Source organism: Balaenoptera physalus (assembly GCF_965194825.1).
Source record: "Balaenoptera physalus genome assembly, chromosome: 2".
Lineage (NCBI taxonomy): Eukaryota > Metazoa > Chordata > Mammalia > Artiodactyla > Balaenopteridae > Balaenoptera > Balaenoptera physalus.
The window spans coordinates 45,858,268-45,882,217 of record NC_138883.1 but is presented as its reverse complement, the minus strand read 5'-3'; the positions used below and the strand labels follow the sequence as shown (position 1 = coordinate 45,882,217).

General features: G+C 43.4%; 1 pseudogene across 1 annotated transcript; it reads left to right on the top strand.

Annotated features, from left to right (window-relative positions):
- Window positions 1–6: 6 nt before the first annotated feature.
- Window positions 7–3,333, top strand: LOC309655372 (large ribosomal subunit protein uL23 pseudogene; annotated as a pseudogene). The gene has a single exon. The product of its transcript is annotated as a large ribosomal subunit protein uL23 pseudogene (transcript).
- Window positions 3,334–23,950: the final 20,617 nt, after the last annotated feature.

Sequence of the window (23,950 nt, the reverse complement as noted above, 5' to 3'; positions counted from 1 at the left end):
AAATAAATAAACAATGTGGAGCAACTGGAACTCTCATATGCTACTAAGGGGAGTGGAAAATGGTACAACCACTTGGAAAATAATTTGGCAGTTTCTTAAAAAATTTAACATTTACCTACCTTATGACCCACCCATTCTACTCCCAGGAGAAACATAAGTTTGTGCCCATATAAAGACTTGTACACAAACGTTCATAGATGTTTTATTTCTAATATTTCAAAACCGAAACAACCCAAATATCCATCAGTAGGTGAATGGATAAACAAATTGGGGTATATCTACTTAGCATTTGATATACTCAACAGTGGAAAATTACTGAGCAACTGATAGACACACTCTACAGTATAGATGAATTTCAAAATAATACTGAGTGAAAGAAGCCAAAAAAATAGTGCATACTATATGATTCCATTTATATACAATTCTAGCAAATGCAAGCTAATCTGTAGAGACAGAGTAGATAGTGGTTGCCTGAGGACAAGTAAATGGATTACAAAAGGATACAAGGAAACTTTGGGGGGTTATGGATATGTTCATTAACTTGATTATGGTTTCACAGATGTGTACATGTTAAAACTTATGACATTATATACTTTGAACATGTACAGTGTATATTACATCTCAATTACTTCAATAAAACTGCTTAGGGAATTCCCTGGTGCTCCACTGGTTAGGACTCCGAGTTACCACTGCAGGTGGCACGGGCTCGATCCCTGGTGGGGGAACTAAGGTCCCACATGCCTCGCGGCGAAGCCAAAAAGGAGTAAAAAGATCAGAGAATAGAGTTTTCCAAAATAAATGGAGTACTTACTTAAAAAATAATAGCCAATATTTATTGAACATTTTTAAATGCCAAACACTATGCTAGTTAAGAGTTACTACTTCCTTTCATTCCCGGTAACTTTATGAGGGAGGTACTATTGTTTCCATTAAGTAGTTCACTCAGATTACACAAGCCAGTGAGATGCTAAGCCAGTATGTGAACCCTGGACCATTTGACTTCACTACCCACAATCATAACCACTTGATAACATGATTCCAGGAGGCCTTCAAGGAATTTGAAGTCCAGGGGAGAGAGAGACACCACCCCTCCCCAACTACAAGAGAATAACTGAAGGGGAAAGAAAGAGAAATTTTAGTAAAGCTGAAACTAATCTCTTGCAAGGTTCCAAACCAGACCATTGGCACTGCATGGGCAAGGCTCTAGATACAGAGTCCTGGCGCTTCTGTAGGGCCACTGGAGAAGAAAGGGGCTGGCAAAAGATAGGAAGCCTCTATGTAGACCAAAGGAGATTGGACCGTGCACACTCGGTGCAGGCAGTCCCACCAGCCAGGGCTCCTCCAGTTTCTGCCCAAGTTAAAGACAGTCAGAAGCAACTGAGCAGACGTTGCCTTGTCCCATTTCAGGAGTACCAAGAGAGGTGTTTTTTTTTGTTTGTTTTTCTGTTTTGTTTGGTTTTTATTAATTTTTACTGGAGTATAGTTGCTTCACAATGTTGTGCTAGTTTCTACTGTACAGCAAAATGAATCAGCTATACATATACATATACCCCCTCTTTTTTGGATTTCCTTCCCATTTAGTTCACTACAGTGCATTAAGTAGAGTTCCCTGTGCTATACACAGTATGTTCTCATTAGTTGTCTATTTTATACATAGAATCAATAGTGTATATGTGTCAATCCCAATCTCCCAATTCCTCCCACAACCCCCCACCAAGAGAGGTTTTTAATTGAAAGACCTAAGATTTAGAACCTTGGGTGAGTCCTTTCACCGCTCAGTATTCCTACTTCCTCAGCTCTAAGATGGGAAAGTTGAACTAGGTGTTGCTGTGGTTCCTTCTAGGTCTCACATGCTCTGTCCCAGCCTGTTGTTATGGTTTTCCCAAAGAGTATGAAGGCTCTGATGGCCATTCATGAAGTGTCTAGTAAGGTGACTTGACTTCTCTCGGCAGCTCTGCTGACTACAGGGAAATGTACTGCAATTACAAAGCAGCATCATTAAATGACTAAAAAGGAAAATCATTAACTTCAGATGCCTTTATATTATTAGTTACTTTTCTGATTACCAAAGTAACAGAGGCGAATTATAGACATTTAAGAAAATTCAGACTGTGAGGAAAGAGTTAACACAGCAGGTCTGGTTGCCTACTCCCTACCTGTCTTCAAGGACCCATGATTAACCCTTGGCCAACCGCTAGGAATGTGGGCTTAGAGTGTTCTTTTTGTTAGTGATTGATGGATTTGTTATACACACCTGGAGCAATGGACTGTATCATACCTGCTTGTCAGGTTGCTTTGCACAAACATCAAAATCTACGATCTGCACCTGGTTTCATCGTTAAGGTCCTGAGTTTCGGTTGTCATGGTTGGTTGCATAACAGGATATACCTATGTGACCAGCTCCCCATAAAAGCTTTAGACTCTGAGATTCAAACAGCTTCTATGGGCAAAGACATTTCACACGTGTTCATAGTCAACAGTGAGAGAAAGAGTACTCCTGTGTGACCTCAGAGAAGGAAGGACTTTGGAAGCCTGTTTTGAACCTCTCTGGGTGCCATTAATGCATGTCCTTGTCCTGCTGCTTTTGCTCTGTACCTTTGTTATCATAAATCTCAGTGAGTATATAACCTGCTATTGGGTCTCGTGGGTCCTTCTGATGAATCACTGAAGGAAACACAAATATATCTATGTATATGTTTATGTATATATTTTAAAATATCTATGTATATAGATATGTTTAAAACCAAAATCCCTCCACCTAGATATAACCATTTGGCTAACTTTAAAAACAGGTTTTGACTGCATGAAGATGGCACGTAAGGCGAAGAAGGAAGCCCCTGTCCCTCCCAAAGCTGAAGCCAAAGCAAAAGCTTTGAAGGCCAAGAAAGCAGTGTTTAAAGGCATCCACAGCCACAAAAAGAAGAAGATCCGGACGTCACCTACCTTCCGATGGCCCAAAACACCGAGGCTCAGAAGGCAGCCCAAATATCCTTGGAAGGGCGCCCCTAGGAGAAACAAGCTTGACCACTATGCCATCATCAAGTTCCCCCTGACCACTGAGTCAGCCATGAAGAAAATAGAAGACAACAACACACTGGTGTTCATTGTGGATGTCAAGGCCAACAAGCACCAGATTAAACAGGCTGTGAAGGAGCTCTATGACATTGACATGGCTAAGGTCAATACCCTGATCAAGCCTAATGGAGAGAAGAAGGCATATGTTTAACTGGGCCCTGACTATGATGCTTTGGATATTGCCAACAAAATTGGGATCATCTAAACTGAGGCCAACTGGCTAATTCTAAATATCAAAGTTTTCCCTATAAAAAAAAAAACAAAAAAAACAGGTTTTGACCTACTAAATCATCGTGTGAAAGTCCTTCTAAATTGTCAGAAGGCAAACAAAACTGCTAATTGATGATAAGTTGTATTGTGGCGTGAAGATTAAATTTTATGGAAGCCCCATATTAAGACTTAAAAGAATAATTTTGCTGTTTTTAAATAATTACCAAGATTTATTGTACTTTGCTTTTGTGACATAATAAAGGCTTAGTCCATTAAATTGGAATCCAACTTTTAAGCTTGATTGGGTTCTGATGGGAAGAAACAGGACAGTCTATAAGAAATTGCTTCATAATATCCCCCAGGAACAGGCAGTGAAAAGCAGAGACTGCCTGTACGTGAGAGTTTGGGGAGACAAGCGGGGGAGGTGAGTAAGACCAGCTCCCCTGCCATGTACCCCTCACTCTGTAAATCCCCTTCTTTGACAACGCCCCTCAATAACCTTAATAATAATAACTAACATTTATTGAGTACTTACTCTGAGCCAGACACTATTCTACGCACATGTTTTGTCTTATTTAATCTTCATAATAGCCTATTCAGTAAATATTACTATTTTCTCCTTTATACAAATGAAGAAACCAAGGCTAAATATAATTGAGTAGCTAGTTCATGAAGCTAGTAAGTGAAATGGGACTGGAACTTAAACCTGAACTCAGAAAGTCACCTGCTATATACTTCATGTCTCTTTACATTCAATATATTCAAATGAGATGTCACTGATATAAAATGGAATTCGGACTAGGTTTTGTATTAGTCAGGGTTCTCCATGGAAACAGAACCAATAGGAGATATATATATATATACACACACACACACACACACACACACACACACATATATAGTATATAATATACACACATACATACAGTTGAAACGCTTGAACAATGCAGGTTTGAACTGCATGGGTCCACTTTTACCTGATATTTTTCAATAGTAAATACTATAGTACTACACGGTCTGTGGTTGGTTGTTTGAATCCATGGATGTGGAGGAACTGTGGATACGAGGGCTGACTATATACTGGATTAAACTGCACATTGTTGAAGGGTCAACTGTATACACACACAAACACACACACAGTTTTATCTTAAGGAATTGGCTCACACGATTGTGAAGGCTGACAAGTCTGGAATTCATAGAGCAGGCTGGCAGCCTGGAAATTCAGGGAAGAGTTGATGTTGTAGTATTGAACTCAAAATCTGCAGGCTGGAAACACAGAGTTCCTATGTTGCGGCCTTGAAGGAGAAATTCTTTGGGAAACCTCAGTTTTTGCTCTTAAGGATAAGGCCCAGCCACATTCGGAGAGTAAAAAAAAGTACTGATTTAAATATTAACCACACATAAAACCAACCATCATAGTTCTGATCTTTCGTTTTTGAAGAGGAAAGGAAGGGTGGATCCCCAGATGTGATTCACCCAAGACTAACCCCAAGGTGAGCCTGCTCCCGAACGAACAACCAGCCCGGGGTCACAAGCCCCTCGCCTTAGCCACAGCCATGCAAGTGTGGCCTTGGCCAGAAGAGGGCACTGCCATCTACTTGTGCGACTATCTGCTTGGGAACCAACAGCATGGAAGAGGTTTTGACACGACTTTCAATTAATTATTAATTTTTACAGCCCCCGAGTTAGCATAGTACAACCTTTGGGAGAATAAATGGCTGTGAACTTTTAGCTTCACTGTGAGACCAGAGCACCTCCCTGACATTACTCAAACCTGACATTCAATAATGCAAGAGGGTGTGGAATGCTCGTGTCCTTTGGCTTTCCTGGTGCCTTAGACCTGGTCCAGCTGGGCAGAGCCAAACCAAACAGTTTTTCCAGATCAGGACAACTCAGGGTGATGCAGAGGAAAAAAAGAAGTTGGGCATTTGGGGACTGAGAGGAAAAACTGGGAGGACCCCTGGGGCTCCAGGCAGGTGAGGAATCTTCTGGTAACATACAGAGGAGGACAGGCTTGGGAGGTTACTCTATGTGTCTGGGTTTGAGAGAATAATATTACAGGCCCCTCTGGCAATACCACTCTGTCTAGCAGAGCAGTTAATCTAATCTCTGGATTCTTCATTGGAAATGGAAATTCACATCAGTATAGTTGTTCTTTAGTTCTCATTAATAATTAAAAGTCTCCCTCCCCTGCTTCCATGTTAATGACAGCTTCCATTCATGCAGCTTGAGACTTTGCAGAGGGCTTTCCCACCCACAGCAAGGAATAGAGCAAGTACTGATTATTTCCAGTTTACAGTTGAGGAAATACAGAGGGTGAGTGGTTTACTCTGGCTCCCCTGTAATCCAAGCCTGCGAGGTGACCAGAGGTCTGGGGCCTGATCTTAGCCCTGTGCTCTGTCCCCTATCAATACTACATTCCTGGGCTTCCCTGGTGGCGCAGTGGTTAAGAATCCGCCTGCCAATGCAGGGGACACAGGTTCGAGCTCTGGTCCGGGAAGATCCCACATGCTGTGGAGCAACTAAGCCCGTGCGCCACAACTACTGCAGCCTGCATGCCTAGAGCCCCTGCTCCACAACAAGAGAGGCCACCGCGATGAGAAGCCCACGCACCGCAGCAAAGAGTAGCCCCCGCTTGCCACAACTAGAGAAAGCCCACATGTAGCAACGAAGACCCAACACAGCCAAAAATAAATAAATAAATAAATAAATTCATTAAGAACCCTGTGACCCAGCAATTCCACCTGTAGGAATGTATACAGCAGAAGTGCGTGCCCATAGGCACCAAAAGGTATGTGCAAAACTGTTCATAGCAACATAATGTGCAATAGCCCCAAATGAAAACCAGCCCCAAATCCCACCAACATAGAATGGATAAGTTGACTGTGGTATACTTCTATCATGAATTCCATGTGGTAATGAGAATAATGAACAGAATCTATGCAAAATGTGAATAAATTTCACAAATATATGTAAAGTTCAAAACAGGCAAAATTAATATAAAGTGTTGAAAAGTTAGTGGTTATACCTCAAAGGACTAGTAACTGGGAGGGGGGGATACAGGGGTCTACTGGGGTGCCAATAATGTTCTACTCCTTGACCTAGGTAGGAGTTACGTGGGTGACATAGGTGTGTTCACTTTGCACAAATTCACTAAGCTGCATGTTTATAATTCATGCACTTTTCTGCATGTAAGTTACACTTCAATGAAAAGCTTTAAAATCCTGATTTGTCTAAATAAATTACTTTTCCATGAGCAACTTTAGTAATGCTCAAACGTAGCTCATCCCTGATTAAAGCAGACTTGTTTGTTGCTCTGCTCTGACAGTGACCACACCACCATTCCCCAGAGAGTTCTCAAAGGGTTGAGAGAGCAGACCAACATCTGCCTTTGCATTTGTGCGTGCAAGAATACATTTCAGGAGGCTGCCACATGGGAAGTTCAGACCCTGCCTTCACTACTACAAACATATGTTCATTCTGTGTGTCCAGAAAGTAAAAAAGAAGGAAACACGCAAGCAGGATAAGCCAAACACAGCAAACATCTCCTCCAAATGACAAAGCTCCCCTGCCTGTCCCATTTTTAACAGCCAATGACACTAGCACTATCTTGCAGGAAAAACAAGAGCTCTAACCCCAGCATCCCAAAGATGCAGATGGCACCTCTAGACAAGATACCCAAAGCACAGGGCAGCAAACTGAAGCTGTTCAAAATTTCATGGTAGGGCCTGATGAAGTCATAAATGGAACCAGGTTTTCTGTTTCCCAGAGTACAGCCTGCTTCTCATTAGCCCTATTGCTTCTTACAGGGCCAGGGGGCTAGCAAATCTTAAAGGACAAAAATACAACAACACGTTAGATCAAGGACTGGCCATCTCCATCCATGGGCCAAGGACATTTAGTCTAGGGTTACACACACATACACACACACACACACACACACACACACCATACTCCCTGGCTCCCTCTGCTGCTTTGGAGAGCTTCTAACACCACTTCAGCTCCTTGTATCTCCTATGTCAGTTCCCAGGGGCAAAAGAGTGAGGATCTTGAAAACCACTTTGATAGGCGGCCACTTTCAGACTTTCTCCAACTGGATTGCATTTGGAAAAGCTGGCCTTCTTTCTTCTCTCCCAACGGTCAGAGGGACACTAGCCATACTATTTGCACCATTGCATGATGTGGTGGTTTTGTCAGAACTCTGGAAGCTGGGCCATAAGGTATACTTGACCACAATAGCAGAAAAATAGGATGAGAACAGAGGTCAGGGCTGAGCCTGGTCGTGCTCCTCCAAAGCCTAAATGAGTACTGGACATAGCGGAGACACTCTAGGGTATGCATAGTTGAAGCCCAATGCCAGGAGTTTTCTGGCAGTGGCAACACTCCAAGTCAGGTAGATGGCAAAACACGCACACAAATGAGTTCACTGCAGCACCATCGTCATAGAGAAAAATAAGAAGCAAGTGAAGCATCCAACAACCAAATGTGTTACATTACATGATATCATTATATACAATGGATTATCATGCAGCCATGAAAAAGAATCAGGCAGCTCTACACTAACTAACACAGAAAGTGGTCTACACTTTAAAGTTAAATGATAAAGGCAAGTTGGCAATAACTACATATAGCATGATTCCATTTATATATTTTTAAAATCCTGTATGCATACACACACAATCTCATACACGCTAGCACTGTTAAATGATCTAGAAGGATACATACTTATCAGGTTACCTCTGGGGAAGGGAATGGAAGTGGGAGGTGAGGGGGAATCTTTCCAAATTTGCCATTTTTGTTTCTATATTATTTGTTTATGCTGTACCAGTAGCTCTTTAGTAATTTAAAAAGCAATCTAAAAAACCAAGGCTATGGGAATGGGATATGGAGGAGGCACATCTGATGGGGGTGGTCAGCACAGCCAGAGGCTTCTGTGAGTCAGGACCAAGGGCTGGGAAGTAGATTCACCCAGAATTTTGGGAGAGGCTCCAAGCTCCTGATTATGCATAACAGATTTTTCTCCTGTTTTCCCTCTTTGGGATCATGTGCTCTTGGTTCTCTTTGGGTCACTTCCAACCCAAGGCAGCTGGAGGAGAAGAGCCCCTCCCTAGAAAAACCCAGGGAGGATGGCTGGGGCCCATTTGGCCTGAGGCCTTCAGAGGAAACCTCCTTTTCTCCTTGGTGCACATTTCCTTGGGGTTCTTTTCCTGGGCCTTTGCCATCATTGGACAAGATCTCCAGGGGCTGAGGAAAAGGGCCCCCAGCACTTGGCCAACCTTTAGTCAAGCCTACTGTTGTTCTCTTGGGGAGGTTTTTTAAAAATATAAGCCTCAAATATAGACATACACATTGAAATATAGAATAAATGCTTTGTCATGTCAGCAAATGATTGATGCTGGGTAAAATGGAAATTTTCACCCATTCTGGAATGAGTGTAAATTGGTTAAAATCCTTTCGAAAAGCAACTGGACAATATCAAGAGTCTAAAATATTTTCAGGGACTTCCCTGGTGGCGCAGTGATTAAGAATCCACCTGCCAATGCAGGGGACACGGGTTCGAGCCCTGGTCCGGGAAGATCCCACATGCCACGGAGCAACTAAGCCTGTGCTCCACAACTACTGAAGCCTGTGTGTCATAGAGCCCTCAGGCTGCAACTACTGAACCTGCGTGCCGCAACTACTGAAGCCTGCGCACCTAGAGCCTGTGCTCCGCAACAAGAGAAGCCACCGCAATGAGAGAGAGTAGCCCCCGCTCCCCACAACTAGAGAAAGCCCGTGCACAGCAACAAAGACCCAGTGCAGCTAAAAATAAAAAAATAAAATAAAATATTTGCATACTATTTTATCCACTAATAAAACTTCTGGAAATTTCTCCGAATGAAATACATAATGCCTCAAATAGCAAAACTTATGTGAAGATTGCTCTCATTATGTTTCCTTTTATAATAGCTAAAAATTGGAAACGAACTAAATGTTCAACAAACAGCAGGCGACTGGTTAAATATGTGTGCTCGGGACTTCCCTGGTGGTCCAGTGGTAAAGAATTTGCCTTCCAACGCAGGGGACACGGGTTAGATCCCTGGTCGGGGAACTAAGATCCCACATGCCGCGGAGTAACTAAGCGCGCGCGCCACAACTACTGAGCTTGCGCGCCTCAACTAGAGCCCATATGCTGCAAACTACAGAGCCTGCGTGCTCTGGAACCTGCGTGCCACAACTAGAGAAGAGAAAACCTGCACGCCGCAACTGGAGAGAACCTTGCGCGCCGAAATGAAAGATCCCGCATGCCACAACGAAAATCCCGTGTGCCGCAACAAAGACCCAACACAGCCAAATAAATAAATAACTAAATACATTGGATTATGGTTTTTTTTTAAAAAAAAAATGTGTGCTCCATGGAACATTGCACAACAATCAAAATTATAAAGAAAATTTGTAATAATAAGTTCAAATGTACTAGTGATGGCCTTGTAGCTTTTTTTTTTATACAAAAGTACTTTTGTACTTATATAAAAGCTCATTTCATAAGAAAGAATAAACATGTTCAGGCCTCATCCAAGTCTAATTAAATCAGAAGCTCAGGAAGTGGGGCCTGGACATCAGAATTTTTTTAAGTTTCCCCAGATGACTCTAATTGAAGCCAAGGGTGACAGAGAACCATTGGCTTTAGATCAAAGTGAGACCATCCACTTGAGTTGTGGCCCAGTCCAGCTTAACTGGATGGAGTTCTACATGGGGTACTGAATGGCCTATGTTTCCCTGGCCTTGTCCCTAAATATAATGACTAGTGGTTTGGGTGGTGGGCCTCCCCAGTAGGAGGCTAATCATAAATTTGAGATTAGGGCCAAATAGCTTTACACTTTATCACAACCAGCGGGCCGGCAGGCTCATTAGGAAGTAGATAGTTCAGATAATCTCAGTAAGATGCATGAAGTCAGAATGGGGTGAGAGGCATGGCAGAGGCAGATCCTCCACAGCTAGGCACCTGAGCTAAAGAGTTGGAACCAAATCCCGTAACGTATGTCACCTGTCGAGGAGGGGATGCAGCCCTACAGAGCCCCTGGCTGCCTGCCTGCTGGTGTCAACCTCCACAGTCTTGCTAGCAGGGATAAAAGCAGAAAGCTTTAGAAGATTTGCCACTAGGAGATTCTAGTTTCTACAGGGCTCTTTAGAAGAAGCTGTGACAGCAAATTTGCTGTTGGGCCAAAGGAAACAAATGAAAATTTAATAGGAGAGAGAAAACTCAGGAAAGGTAGACAGCAAAAGGGAACCGTCAGCAGAATATAATGACCCCTTTATGGCATCCAGGCTCCCTGTTGCCTGTAATTCCACTATGAGATTAATTCCACTTGGGTTATTAAGAATTGCCCCTTCATAGCTGTCCTCTTTGAAAATGTGGACTCCTAAAAGGAACGACACTTTGATTCAGCGACAATTTAATGGAATTAGCTCATGATTTACTCAGCCAATTTGAATGCTTACTCTGGGCTTGGTACTGCACTGGGAACTGGGATACAGTGGAAGGAAGACCTCATTAAGGTGACTAAGAAGACTCCATTTATTTTATTTATTTATGAATTTTTATTTTTGGCTGCGTTTGGTCTTCGTTGCTGCTGTGCGCGGGCTTTCTCTAGTTGGCGACGAGCGGGAGCTACTCTTCGTTGCGGTGTGTGGGCTTCTCATCGCAGTGGCTTCTCTTGTTGTGGAGCACGGGCTCTAGGTGCGTGGGCTTCAGTAGTTGCGGCACGTGGGCTCAATAGTTGTGGCTCACGGGCTCTAGAGCGCAGGCTCAGTAGTCGTGGCGCACAGGCTTAGTTGCTCCGCGGTGTGTGGGATCTTCCCGGACCAGGGCTCGAACCCGTGTCCCCTACCTTGGCAGGCGGATTCTTAACAACTGCGCCACCAGGGAAGTCCCAGAAGACTCCATTTAATTCAGAAGTATCTACTGAACATGTCTTGTCACCGGACAGGGAGCTGGTGCTGAGACAGGAGGAAAACAACAGTTACCTCCCTCAAGGAGCTTCTAACCTTGCTTGGGGAAATCCAAGCACACAAAAGACAAAACAAGCAACTGTTTATTAAACTGCTAATATAATCAAGGGCCAACATGAAGAGTGGAGCTAAGTGCCTTCATGTCAAATAGCCTTTTCAGAAACCCTCATGATTAAATCACACTAAGTCTTTTCATTAGGGAGCCTGGAAAATAAGCTATTATAACCCCACTCTTTTCTAAATATTAACACGAGTGCGACTTTCTGGTTCTGAAGCCTCACCTTAGTTTCTACCCTACACCCTATAGCTCTGGCTAGGCTGAGTGCTACTTAAGGGGAGTTATTCATTAAGCATTTACAGGGTGCACGGGGTCCACCCACTTTCTCTGCCTGTGCCCCCAACTCTGGCCACTTGCCATGTCTTGGTGGTGAGCTGAGTGGTTTCACATTGACTAAACACGCACAAGATACATGGTTTCTGTCTATCACAGTCATGCTCACAAGGCTCCAGCTGTCACTGGGAAGGAAGAACTGTGACTGTCACCCAACTGCAGTAAGGAAGCAAGATTTAGGAACGGAGGAATAGGTGTGGCTCAGAATCTAGCCATCGAGCAGGACCAGACAGGGAGACATTACCAAGTGTTGAGGTGCTGTGCCTTTTAATGAAACTATCATTAGTAAATTGTGTTATTCTGGAAGCACATTCCAGGCCAGATATTCTTTGGAGCTGCGTCAAAAGTCCAGTAGGAATGAGGAGTGTAGACTAGTGCAGGAACTGAATCAGCACCTAGCCTGTAGGAGGAGCAGACTCATTGGCACCAGAGATTGCAAAAGACTGGAAGAGGAACTGCAAATCAAATCTGGGATTGCCAAGGAAGAGCAGCACAACAAAATCTAAGTCCAGGCACTGAGGTGGCATGAGCCTTGGAGCGGGAGAGCCCAGAGTAGAGCACAAGATGAAGATGCGGGTTCAAAACCAGGGCAGCCAACTGATGTCTTCAGACTAAGCAAAATACTGGAACAGTGGTTGCCTCAGGTGGGGGGGAGGACTGATTGGGAAGAAACACGATGGGACTTTCTGAGAAGATACAGAGATGAATGTCCCATATCTTGAAAGAAGTGTGGGTTATGCGGGTACAGCTATTTGTCAAAAGCCGTTGAACTGTATATTTAGGATTTGTGCATTTCAATGTATGTAAATTTTACCTAAAAAAACAGTAAACAAATCGAACCCTGGTTAGGTTTACTTTTAGTAGTGCTAGGAATTAGCAATTCTGAAACTACAATCTGTGTATTCTTGGGCATGAGGTAAGTGGGTGTCTGATTTCCAATTGTTGGGGAGAGAAATTACAGATACAGAAAAGGTATTTTTTGCATTGGAATTGGAGTTATCCATATAACTATATATGGCTAATATATCTCTATATATGTCTCCAATATATTTCTAATACATTATTAGAAATAATAATCTATTTATAGATAGAAAATAATCTATTTCTGTGTGTTTATGTAGGTAATATAATCTAATTCTGTCTGCTAAAAGAGACTAGAAGTAATGACACAGTAGGAATGAGCATATTGAACCCCCAGACCTTGGTTTCTAAATACCATTCCCCACGGAAGGAACCAGGGATCCTTGAGAAATGGCTTCTTCCAGGGTTGGGGGCAGGAAAAGTACAGGATGAGCCTGGAGCATCTTATTGAGCCAAAAAGTAAAGAAATACTCAAAGAATCATGTTGAAAGGACTCAGAAGCTAGCTTGATGGGGCTCCCACTGGCCCAATCTGGGATAATCTCACATCAAAATAAATAATATTTGTAATGGATTATACCCCACTAAATAAAATAAGAATCCATATTGATATAAATAAATAAATGAACAAATAAATACATGGAGGTAAAGGGAAACCTCTTCACTACAGTAGAACACCAAAATGACAGAGGTAGAAAACTGATAGGGAAAAGTTTGACAAAAAATTGGATAATTACTGGACTTCCCTGGTGATGCAGTGGTTAAGAATCCGCTTGTCAATGCAGGGAACGCAGGTTCAATCCCTGGCCTGGGAAGATCCCACATGCCGTGGAGCAACTAAGCCCATGCGCCACAACTACTGAGCCTGCACTCTAGAGCCCGTGAGCCACAACTACTGAGCCCGTGTGCTGCAACTACTGAAGCCTGTGTGCCCTAGAGCCCATGCTCTGCAACAAGAGTAGTCACCACAATGAGAAGCCTGTGCACTGCAACGAAGAGTAGCCCCCGATCACTGCAACTAGAAAAAGCCCATGCACAGCAATGAAGACCCAACACAGCCAAAAAAATTAAAAAAAAAAAGTCTCAAAAAAAAAAAAAAGGACAATTACAGAGTTGCAAAGTATGCCCCCCAATTACTTATTGACTACAAAGGAAAAAATAATAACTTCACAGTGGCAGAAAACACTTAAGTCATCAAACCTAACATCTCTATATTGGTATAAACCAATATCTAATACCATGTGCCTCGGATTGGGATGCTTGGAGAAGAACACACCAACAATTCTGTGATATTCCTGCCAAAAATGCATAACCTGAATCTAATCATGGAAACATGAAACAAACTCACATTGAAAGACATTCTACAAAATAACTGGCCTGTACTCTTTTAAAATGTTAGGGTCAAGAAACATAAAGAAAAGCTGAAGGAATGTTCCAGAATAAAGGAAAATAAATAGATCTGACAACTAAATGTTGTCAAAACAAAACAAAAAAAACAACCCAATCAAAGAATGAGCAGAAGACCTAAATAGACATTTCTCCAAAGAAAACATACAGATGGCCAATAGGCACATGAAAAGATGCTCATCATTGCTAATTATTAGAGAAATGCAAATCAAAACTACAATGAGGTAGTGACTACCTCACACGGGTCAAACTGGCCATCATTAAAAAGTCTACAAATAATCAATGTTGGAGAGGGTGTAGAGAAAAGGGAACCTTCTTACACTGTTGGTGGGAATGTAAATTGGTGCAGCCACTATGGAGAACAGTATGGAGGTTCCTCAAAAAACTAAAAAATAGAGTTGCCATATGATCCAGCAATCCCACTCCTGGGCATATAGCCAGACAAAATATAATTTGAAAAGATGCATGTGCCACTGTGTTCATAGCAGCACTATTTACAATAGCCAAGACATGGCAACAAACTAAATGTCCACTGACAGATGAATGGATAAAGAAGATGTGATATATATATATATATATATATATATATATATATATATATATATATATATATATATATATACACAGTGGAATATTACTCAGCCATTAAAAAGAATGAAATAATGCCATTTGCAGCAACATGGATGGACCTAGAGATTATCATACTAAGTGAAGTAAGTCAGACAGAGAAAGACAAATACCATATGATATCACTTGTATGTGGAATCTAAAATACAATACAAATGAACATATCTATAAAACAGAAACAGACTCACAGACACAGAGAACAGACTTGTGGTTGCCAAGGGGTGGGGGAGGGGAAGGGAAGGATTGGGAGTCTGGGATTAGCAGATGCAAACTGTTATATATAAGACGGATAAACAACAAGGTCCCACTGTATAGCACAGGGAACTAGATTCCATATCCTGTGATAAACCATAATGGAAAAGAATATATATATGTATAACTGAGTCACTCTGCTGTACAGCAGAAATTAACACAACGTTGTAAATCAACACTATACTTCAGTGCAATTTTAAAAATAAATAAGTAAAATAAAAAGATCCTCCCCAAAATGAAAGAAAGCAAACAAATCTATGGGTGTGGTCAGGAACCAGGCAACACTCTGGCACTAGCAGCCAAGAGGCCTGCGTTTCCTGCTGGGGCGGGAGCCAGTCCAAAGTGTGGTCATTCCAGGGACTGCAGGAGGGGAGGGGTAGCCACTCCGCGGGGTAGGCTTAGTGGGCTGGGACTCGTGTTATGTAAATTTTGTCATCCACTAGACCACAAACTGGGGTGCAGTTCCTGGTAGAGCATGGAACTTATACCATCATGTCCTGAGAGCAGAGAGGCCTTACAGCTGTTTTGTGTCAGATGATTCATAGATAAGATGCAGCAAACAGAAAATCATTGGGAAATGTGTGAACTGTGGTCAGATTTCATCTCTTTTCATAAAACTGACTATTGTTTAAGTCTTCTCCTTTTGTTACAGCCCATCTCGAGGTAGAAGTGTGTTTGCATTTTTGCAAGGAGGCCTGAATTTTTAAAATCTGGTAAAAGAGTTTAAGGTTAAAAGAATTTAAGGTAAAATCAGTTAAGGTTTTCCCATTTAGCAGTAGCAGGAATTAAGGCATAAGCTTTCCCTAAGCAATTTCTTTCCAGAGAGAAGCATGTGTTTAAACGTAATTCACTAATATCTCTTCTGTGGCCATTATCCAGTATTTGGCCTTCTGCCACAGCTCTAGAGCACAGTGATTTCTTTTTCTGTCATCTCTTTTTTTTTTTTTTTTTTTTGGCCAGAGACTCTGAGAATCTCTAAATTGCTAATTCTATGATTTCCTCTGGTTTGCCCCCAAAAGCTTAACAGTCAGATTTTTTTTTTCCAGTAAATTGAATGCCCCACAAATCTAAGACCAATTAGCTGAAAATAAGACAGGCTTCTTCACACAACCCCTAGGTGGATATCACCACTGCCTTTTCTCAGAGTCAGAGATAGCCACTCTGCTATCTCTGACTCTGAGAAAAAAATGGATCACAATGGCTCTCACTACGGAAGTTCTTCCTAACCCTTAACTGGTGCCTCCCAGGCTGTGCCGGGGAAAGGCCAAGAGTGGCTGCAGTATTGGGGAGTGGGATACACCAGAATTCACCTTCCCTTTCCCTCTGCCTGCCTGTGGGGAGTGTTTCTGACTCGCGTCCCGGCTCAGGCAGGGCTCTGGTGGCCTAGGCATCACCTGGCCGACATTAGAGGGGGCGCTGCCCCAGGAAGGTCTGCAACACACAGCTCATTAGAGCGAGGCTGAGTCGTGGGGTATGGAGGCTGTTGGGTCCCATTCTTGCAACATAACAAGCAAACAGAGTACTGGCAGAGAAAATCCAGACTGTGGAGTCTGTAAAACTTTTTCAAGGCCAGTTCATAAAGGCATTCACCAGGTCTGTGAGAGTGAAATAAAAGGTTAACAGAGCCGGTCAGAACTGCACAAGGTCAGGTTAGCCCGGGGCTGACCTGAAAGAAGAGGCCTCTGGAAAGGCAAATACCTTTTGGGGTCTGAAGTCTCCAGCATAGGGAGGGCATGAAGCCTTACTTAAAAAAAGGACTAAAGGGACTTCCCTGGTGGCGCAGTGGTTAAGAATCCACCTGCCAATGCACGGGACATGGGTTCGAGCCCTGGTCCAGGAAGATCCCACATGCCGTGAAGCAACTAAGCCCGTGTGCCACAACTACTGAGCCTGCGCTCTAGAGCTGCGAGCCACAACTACTGAGCCCACGTGCCACAACTACTGAAGCCCACGCACAACAAGAGAAGCCACCACAATGAGAAGCCCACGTACGGCAACAAAAAGTAACCCCTGCTCGCCACAACTAGAGAAAGTCCACACACAGCAACGAAGACCCAACTCACACAAAAATAAATAAATTTATAAAAAGATTTTAAAAATAAATAAAAGGGCTAAAGATTGAGAAGCGACCTCTCTCGGGGCGACCTGGTAATCTCTTACAAGACCCTGGGCTCCAGCTTTAACTACTCTTGGTCTTGAACTCCTACCAGGACAGAGTTTACCAAAGCAGGATGTAGCCCTTCATACCCTGAATACCAGGCAGAGAGGAGTGCTTTGAAACTGAGATCTGTTTCCAGGGCAAAATTGGTTCAGACCTCTGAAACTGTAAGATGAAAATCCGGTACATCTGAGAAGCAGGTTTGCTGGAACCTGAAGGTTCATGTAGAATAATTGAGACAGGCCTAACTTGTTTTCTTGGTAGCTTAAAACCACTTCTTTCAGGCAATGATCTGAAGGGGAACACCTGGCCCTGAGACCAAACTAAGCATTCATCCTTACGAGGAAATGTTTCCGATAGATCAAATAGTAGGAGTCCACGCAAGCCAAGAATGCTGAGGCTAACACACTGGTGTCATGGCCACACCCATCTCCGGTATGGACACCATCTCCCCAGCAGGACATCTTGAACCTGGCATTTAATATGCTATGAGAAACATGAAACATGTTTTCACTCTCATGATCAAAGGATGAGAGATGCTTTCTGCCTTCTTTTTTTTTTTTTTTTTTTGGCCATGGCATGCAACTTGCGGGATCTTAGTACCCCGAGCAGGAATTGAACCCGGGCCCTTGGCAGTGAAAGTGCCAAGTCCTAACCACTGGACTGCCAGGGAATTCCCGCTTTCTGCCTTCTTGCCTTTGGTTAGTTTTCTCCCATTTCCCAAGCTTGGCTGAGGAAAAGAAAAGGAAGGAGAAACCTCGAAAGAGAAGAAACTTCCTCCTGTCCTCTCACAAATTTCTGTTCTGCTCCTGTGGCTGCGGAGCCAGGGCCTGCAATGGGTAGTCTGCTCACTCACATTCTGGTCATTTTCTTTCTAAAGTAGGATGACTAGCACCTCCACTTGTGTTGAACGTTTCTGTCCAGGGCCTGTGTATAGTCCTGCAGATGTGTCGCTGGCAGCAAGGAGGTGCCAGGTGTGGCTGTGTATGGTGAGATGCAAGTGCCTCTTGCCTCTGGGAAAACAAGTCAAAGGCATGCCTTACTCAAGGTAGGCAGACCCCCTCTAAACCCAGTATATTTTACTGTATTATGGGATGCAGAAGAGATGAGAACTAACATTTGTTGGGGGCCAGCTAAGTGTGCTGGACACTTTAGTTATATTCTCACTTAACCTTGCAACAACTCTGAGGCAGACGGCATTATACCCATTTTACAGATGAGGAAACTGCGGCTGCATATTTGATAAGGTACTAGATGCAGGACCTTAGGTAACCAGCAGAGTTAGGACTTGAACCCAGGTGGTACATGCAGAGGCCTGTGTGCTTTCCAAGGGGACGTGCACGCTGTGCTCATCTTTTCCACTGGCTTGACCTCCAGCCATTTGGTCATCTCTGGTCACCCAGAGCATCTTCAATCTTCCATGAGTTTTTGCATATTGTCGGGAATGATGGAGAGGTCACTAGTGATTTGAATTTGATTTGAATTTCACCTTCTAGCTATATTTGATTTGAATTTTATATTTTAAATATACCTGGATTTCATTTTTAACATACATTTAAAACTATTTTTTAAAACTATAATTAAAAACACAAACATGCAGCTGTGTTAGCTATCAAATCATAAGACAATGGAAAACACTGCCACATAAACTTTTTTTTTTTAATATCTTTATTGGAGTATAATTGCTTTACCATGTTGTGTTAGTTTCTGTTGTACAACAAAGTGAATCTGCTATATGTATACATATATCCTCATATCTCCTCCCTCTTGCGTCTCCCTCCCACCCTCCCTATCCCACCCCTCTAGTTTGTCACAAAGCATCGAGCTGATCTCCCTGTGCTATGCGGCTGCTTCCCACTAGCCATCCATTTTACATTTGGTAGTGTATATATGTCAATGCTACTCTCTCACTTCGTCCCAGCTTCCCCTTCCCCCCCGTGTCCTCAAGTCCATTCTCTATGTCTGTGTCTTTATTCCTGCCCTGCCACGAGGTTTATCAGTACCATTTTTTTAGATTCCATATATGTGGCACATAAACTTTTGCTGACAAGTGTATGAGCAAATCTTGGGATAGAGCTTCTTGGGCCCTCCCTGCTTCTCTCTCTTCTCCCTCTCTCTTTCAGCCAATTGGACTTTGAAGTATAATTTACCTACAGTCAAATGCACAATTCTTAGGTATACAGCTCATGAATTTTCATACATATATACTCCATATAACCGCCACCCATATCAAGATATAGACAATGTCCAGCACTGCAGAGAGTCCCCTTATGCCTTTTCAAGTCACTGGCACCCTGCCCGCATCACCATCTGACTCTACCACCATAGACTAGTCGGTCATGTACCACTGACTAGGAAGGTTATGGGTCTGCACTGACCTTTTATGTCTGTTCCTGTAACAAAGTTCCCCAAAATGCAGCACTCAGTCACACCAGACTCAGAAGCATCTATTTGGTCCCTGCTCTTCTCAGGCCTCAGTGATCTTTCACAAGCGAATGCATAACCTGTCACCTGGCTCTACTGCTTATAAAAAGTGTTGGGTAGTTCATGTCTGACTTTCGTATCCTGGACAAGAAATTCAATAGTCTTAATTATGATTATCTGGAAATTTTTTAAATGTTCTGGTACTCCTTTTTTCAAACTTCTGGATCAGTTTAAATAATAGGTGATAAGGCAAGCTGTTTCTGTTTTGTTTTCTAATAAATATTTGTTTACTCTTTCCAACTAAAATAATGTATAGAAGTAAATTAAATGCTGAGCTTATGTAAGATTGCAATGGTCATATCTATATTAATTGTTCCAAATTTGGTATTCATCAAGACAATAATTTTTCCTCATAGATTAATTTTATAAGAAGTGAATGCTAAATAAGTTTTAACTTTAAATGTGTACAAAAAAATTATTTAAACATTAAAAAAAATTAGGGTTCATATAAGATTTGTCTGAAAAAGTTATAATACTAAAAAGTTGCAATCCACATCCTGGGACATAATATTTCTGGACATAGAAACTTAATGGCCCTTAAAGTAGCTGGATTTTCTCTTCTTGACATGCAATTGATCTCAGGCTTATATTCTTCTGGACCGCCCTTGTTCTTTTCCTATCCAGCTTGAAATGATTTCTCTATTTGTGGGAGCAGTGGAAACAAGGTAGTTAATATTCTACCACTTTCACCAGGACAACCCTACCAGTCCCCTTCCATGTAAGCCTGGTTTTTGAAAGCCCCTTTTGGAGAGTGTGTGTACATGTGCGTGTGTGTGTGTGTGTGTGTGTGTGTGTGTGTGTGTGTGTGTTATTAACAGCATTAAGGATTGCTGTTCTTATTCCGTGTAGGTGAGAAGTATTTTTCTATTCTTAAAAAAAAAAAAGTGAGACCGTTCTCAAAAGTCATTTCCTGAAATAAAGTGGGGAGGGAAGGCATGGGCGTGAGGGCAGTGAGTCATCAGAATGCAGCTTGGGGAGAGCACGGGGTTGCTGGCATGAGCTGGGGGAGCCTTGCTTAATCCTGCACAAGCCTCTCCGATCAGTGAGCTGAGCAGGATATCAGGCCCTTCTGATGTGAGAAGAGGGCCTCGTGAGAGGTCCAGAGGGGGCTGATGTACAGGATGGTGGGCAGCTGGAGGTACAGGGGGAAGGCAGACAGACAGGTCCTGGGATTTCGGCGGGGGCCACTCAGCTGCTGGAAAATGGGGTTCACAAAGTTGCTTGCACTGTGTGAATCTGGACTTAGGATAGACCGAGCCGTAACACTTGGTTAGGTAACACACACTTCAGGCACCCTGCACAGGAATGTGAACTGGATCATGGGAAAAGGCAAGACTTTGAAGGTGAGAAGTGCAAGAGGGCAGAGGGAGCATAAGGGGGCAACTCTACAATCAGTGCACCAGCCTGCGGCCCTGAGAGGAATCACGGGGCTCCCAACTTGAACTTGATTCAAGCAATTGCAGAGAAGATGGGCCAAAGGGCAACCAGGAGGCCCTAACCGGAGGAAAAACTGAGGAGGAAGTTCTGAAAGAGGTTGCAGAATCCATGGTCAGGCAACTAGGGCAACCCAATTCTGCTCCCAGCTAAAACTGGAGATCATGACTCTAGCAGCTGACCCTGTAGGTGGTGGGTGAGTGGGAGGATGATATTCTAGATAAAACCTAACTGACAGGGGCTTCCCTTGTGGCACAGTGGTTAAGAATCCGCCTGCCAATTCAGGGAACACGGGTTTGAGCCCTGGTCCGGGAAGATCTCACATGCCGCGGAGCAACTAAGCCCGTGTACCACAACTACTGAACCTGCACTCTAGAGCCCACGAGCCACAACTACGGAAGCCCGCGTGCCTAGAGACGGTGCTCTGCAACAAGAGAAGCCACCACAGTGAGAAGCCCACGCACTGCAACAAAGAGTAGCCCCTGCTCTTCGCAGCCAAAAAAGTAAAATAAAATAAGCAAACTAACTGACAAGTCCCACTAGAGCTTTGAAGAAGGAATTAGGAAAGAGGGACCACGAGTTGCCTAGTCCCACTTGTATCAAATTTAGAGTAAGTCTCACATGACCAGTGACTTAGCCTAAGTTTTGCTGTGTTAACTGCTCTGTCATTTGCTACCTTTGCTATCTTCTATTTCTCAATAATTAGGAGTGCACTACAGTGAATAACAGTGGTCAAGAAATCAGACTGCCTGGCTTCACACTCTAGCTCTGCCACTTATTAACTGTGTGGTCTTGGCCAAGTTTTTTTGTTTTTATTTTTGTTTTTGTTTTTAGCCAAGTTTTTTTTAATGTCCCTGAGTTTCTACTTCTTTATCTGTGCAGTTGAAATATTGATAGAAACAACTCATGACATAAATGTGATTAAATCAAATCATGCATGTAGAGCCTTTGGCACAGGGTAAGGGTTCAATAAACATTTGCCCGTTGTGACGATGAGGCTAGAAATAATAGCACTAGGAGTAATGATAGCGACAAACCAAATGGCAGTCAGGGACTTGTTTCAGGGATGGGAGAGTGGAAGAGAAGTTGGGAGTGGTGCCCTACAGGTTTGGGCTTCCTTCTGTGGTTAATCTCTGGGCACCTCATCATCCCAGGTTGGTTCCCTTAAGCCTGCGCATAGCTCTGGAAATCCTCCTTTCCTTCAGTCTCTGCACTGGAACCATGACAGTGGATTCCTTCTCCTGCTGGGACCCTGACTGATCCAGTACCTGACGGTGGTGATGTGTCTTTCCATCAGTCTTTTGTGCTAGGACTCAAACCAGCCCCTTTTTCCAACTTCCCCCCTTGGCTGTGGGTACCAGCATTTTCCCTAGCACCCAAATATGACTTTCAGTCATCCCTGACTGGTTCTTCCCTCTCCCTGAGCCCCCCACAATGCAACATCCTGAGACCCTACATTCCCACCTCACAGAATACCTCACGTCCTCCCCTCATCTCCCTTCCCATGGCTTCTCCTTCCCATTCAGGTCCTTCTTCCTGCCCCCTTGGGCTATGACAAGAGCATCTTAACTAGACTCACAGCCTCCAGTTTCCTCCTCCGCACCCCTAATTCAGCCTCTGATTTGTCATCAGATTAGTCTTCCTAACTCTGGGGCTTTCAAAATTTTTTGGCCATGACTCACAATAAGAAATATATTTTAGGGACTTCCCAGGTGGCGCAGTGGTGAAGAATCCGCCTGCCAATGCAGGGGACCCGGGTTTGAGCCCTGCTCCGGGAGGATCCCACATGACGCGGAGCAACTAAGCCCGTGTACCACAACTACTGAGTCTGCGCTCTAGAGCCCGCGAGCCACAACTACTGAGCCCTCGTGCCGCAACTACTGAAGCCCATACGCCTAGAACCCGTGCTCCGCAACAAGAGAAGCCACCGCAGTGAGAAGCCCGAGCACCGCAATGAAGAGTGGCCCCTGCTCGCCGCAACTAGAGAAAAGCCCGTGTGCAGCAACAAAGACCCAATGCAGCCAAAAATAAATAAATAAATTTAAAATATATATATATATATTTTTTACCTCACAACCCAGTACACACATACAAAACACACAAAGCAATACTGCACTCTGATATTTTTTTTATCGTGAGACCCACAAAATTGACTTTGTGAGCCACTAATGGATCATATCCCACAGTCTGGAAACACTGCCTCCCACAGAGCTCTAATCACATCACTACCCCAGTGAAAGATGTCAGTAGTCCCCATCATTGACTGAATTTAGTACAAGTTGTTTAACCTGGCATCAAAGGCTTCTATAGGATGCCCTCAATTTGTCTGCCTAAACATTTCTCTCCCTACCTCCATTTATGTCATTTTAACCTCTCTGAGCTTTTGTGGTCTAATATATAGAATAAGAACAAAAATATTTCTCCAGGATGAAGGCCAGGGGTAGACCAGATGATACATTAAGTTTCCTCTTTAAGGGTTATAATTCTGGGATTGTAAGTGCCCAATATCCAGTAACCAAACATACCTCCTCTCTGGTCTCCATACACTCCCAGATCTATGTCATCTACGCTCCTATGGCTCCCTTTAGCCATCTTCCTCCATCTCCCTCTATCTTCCTATGTTGAAATCCCATCAAAGTCTAGCAAGGGCAAAGGACACAGGAAGGAGGGATCAGAACATACTTAAGCAATGCAATTAGTCCCCTAAGAGTGGAGCCACGAAGGCTGGTATGTTACATACAGGTGGGAAGAAAGATGAAACTAAAGAGGTGGGCTAGGCTAGATTATGCCAAACCGAAACCCTCAGGCTGAGATTTCATCTTCATTTAGAGGTCATGGGGAGTCACTGAGAGTTTCTGAACAGGTGTGATATGACCAAAGGTGAAGTTTAAGAAAACTGATTTGCCTGGAGCTGGGGCATCAGAGGATTTTCAGTAGTAAAATTGACATAGCCTAGATGTAGTTGGTCTCATGACAGGCCGGGTCAGGGATGGATCCCAGAAATTCAGGCAGGCAGCATCAAGGAGGTTCAGCTTTGGCCACAGATAAGCATCCTGGAGA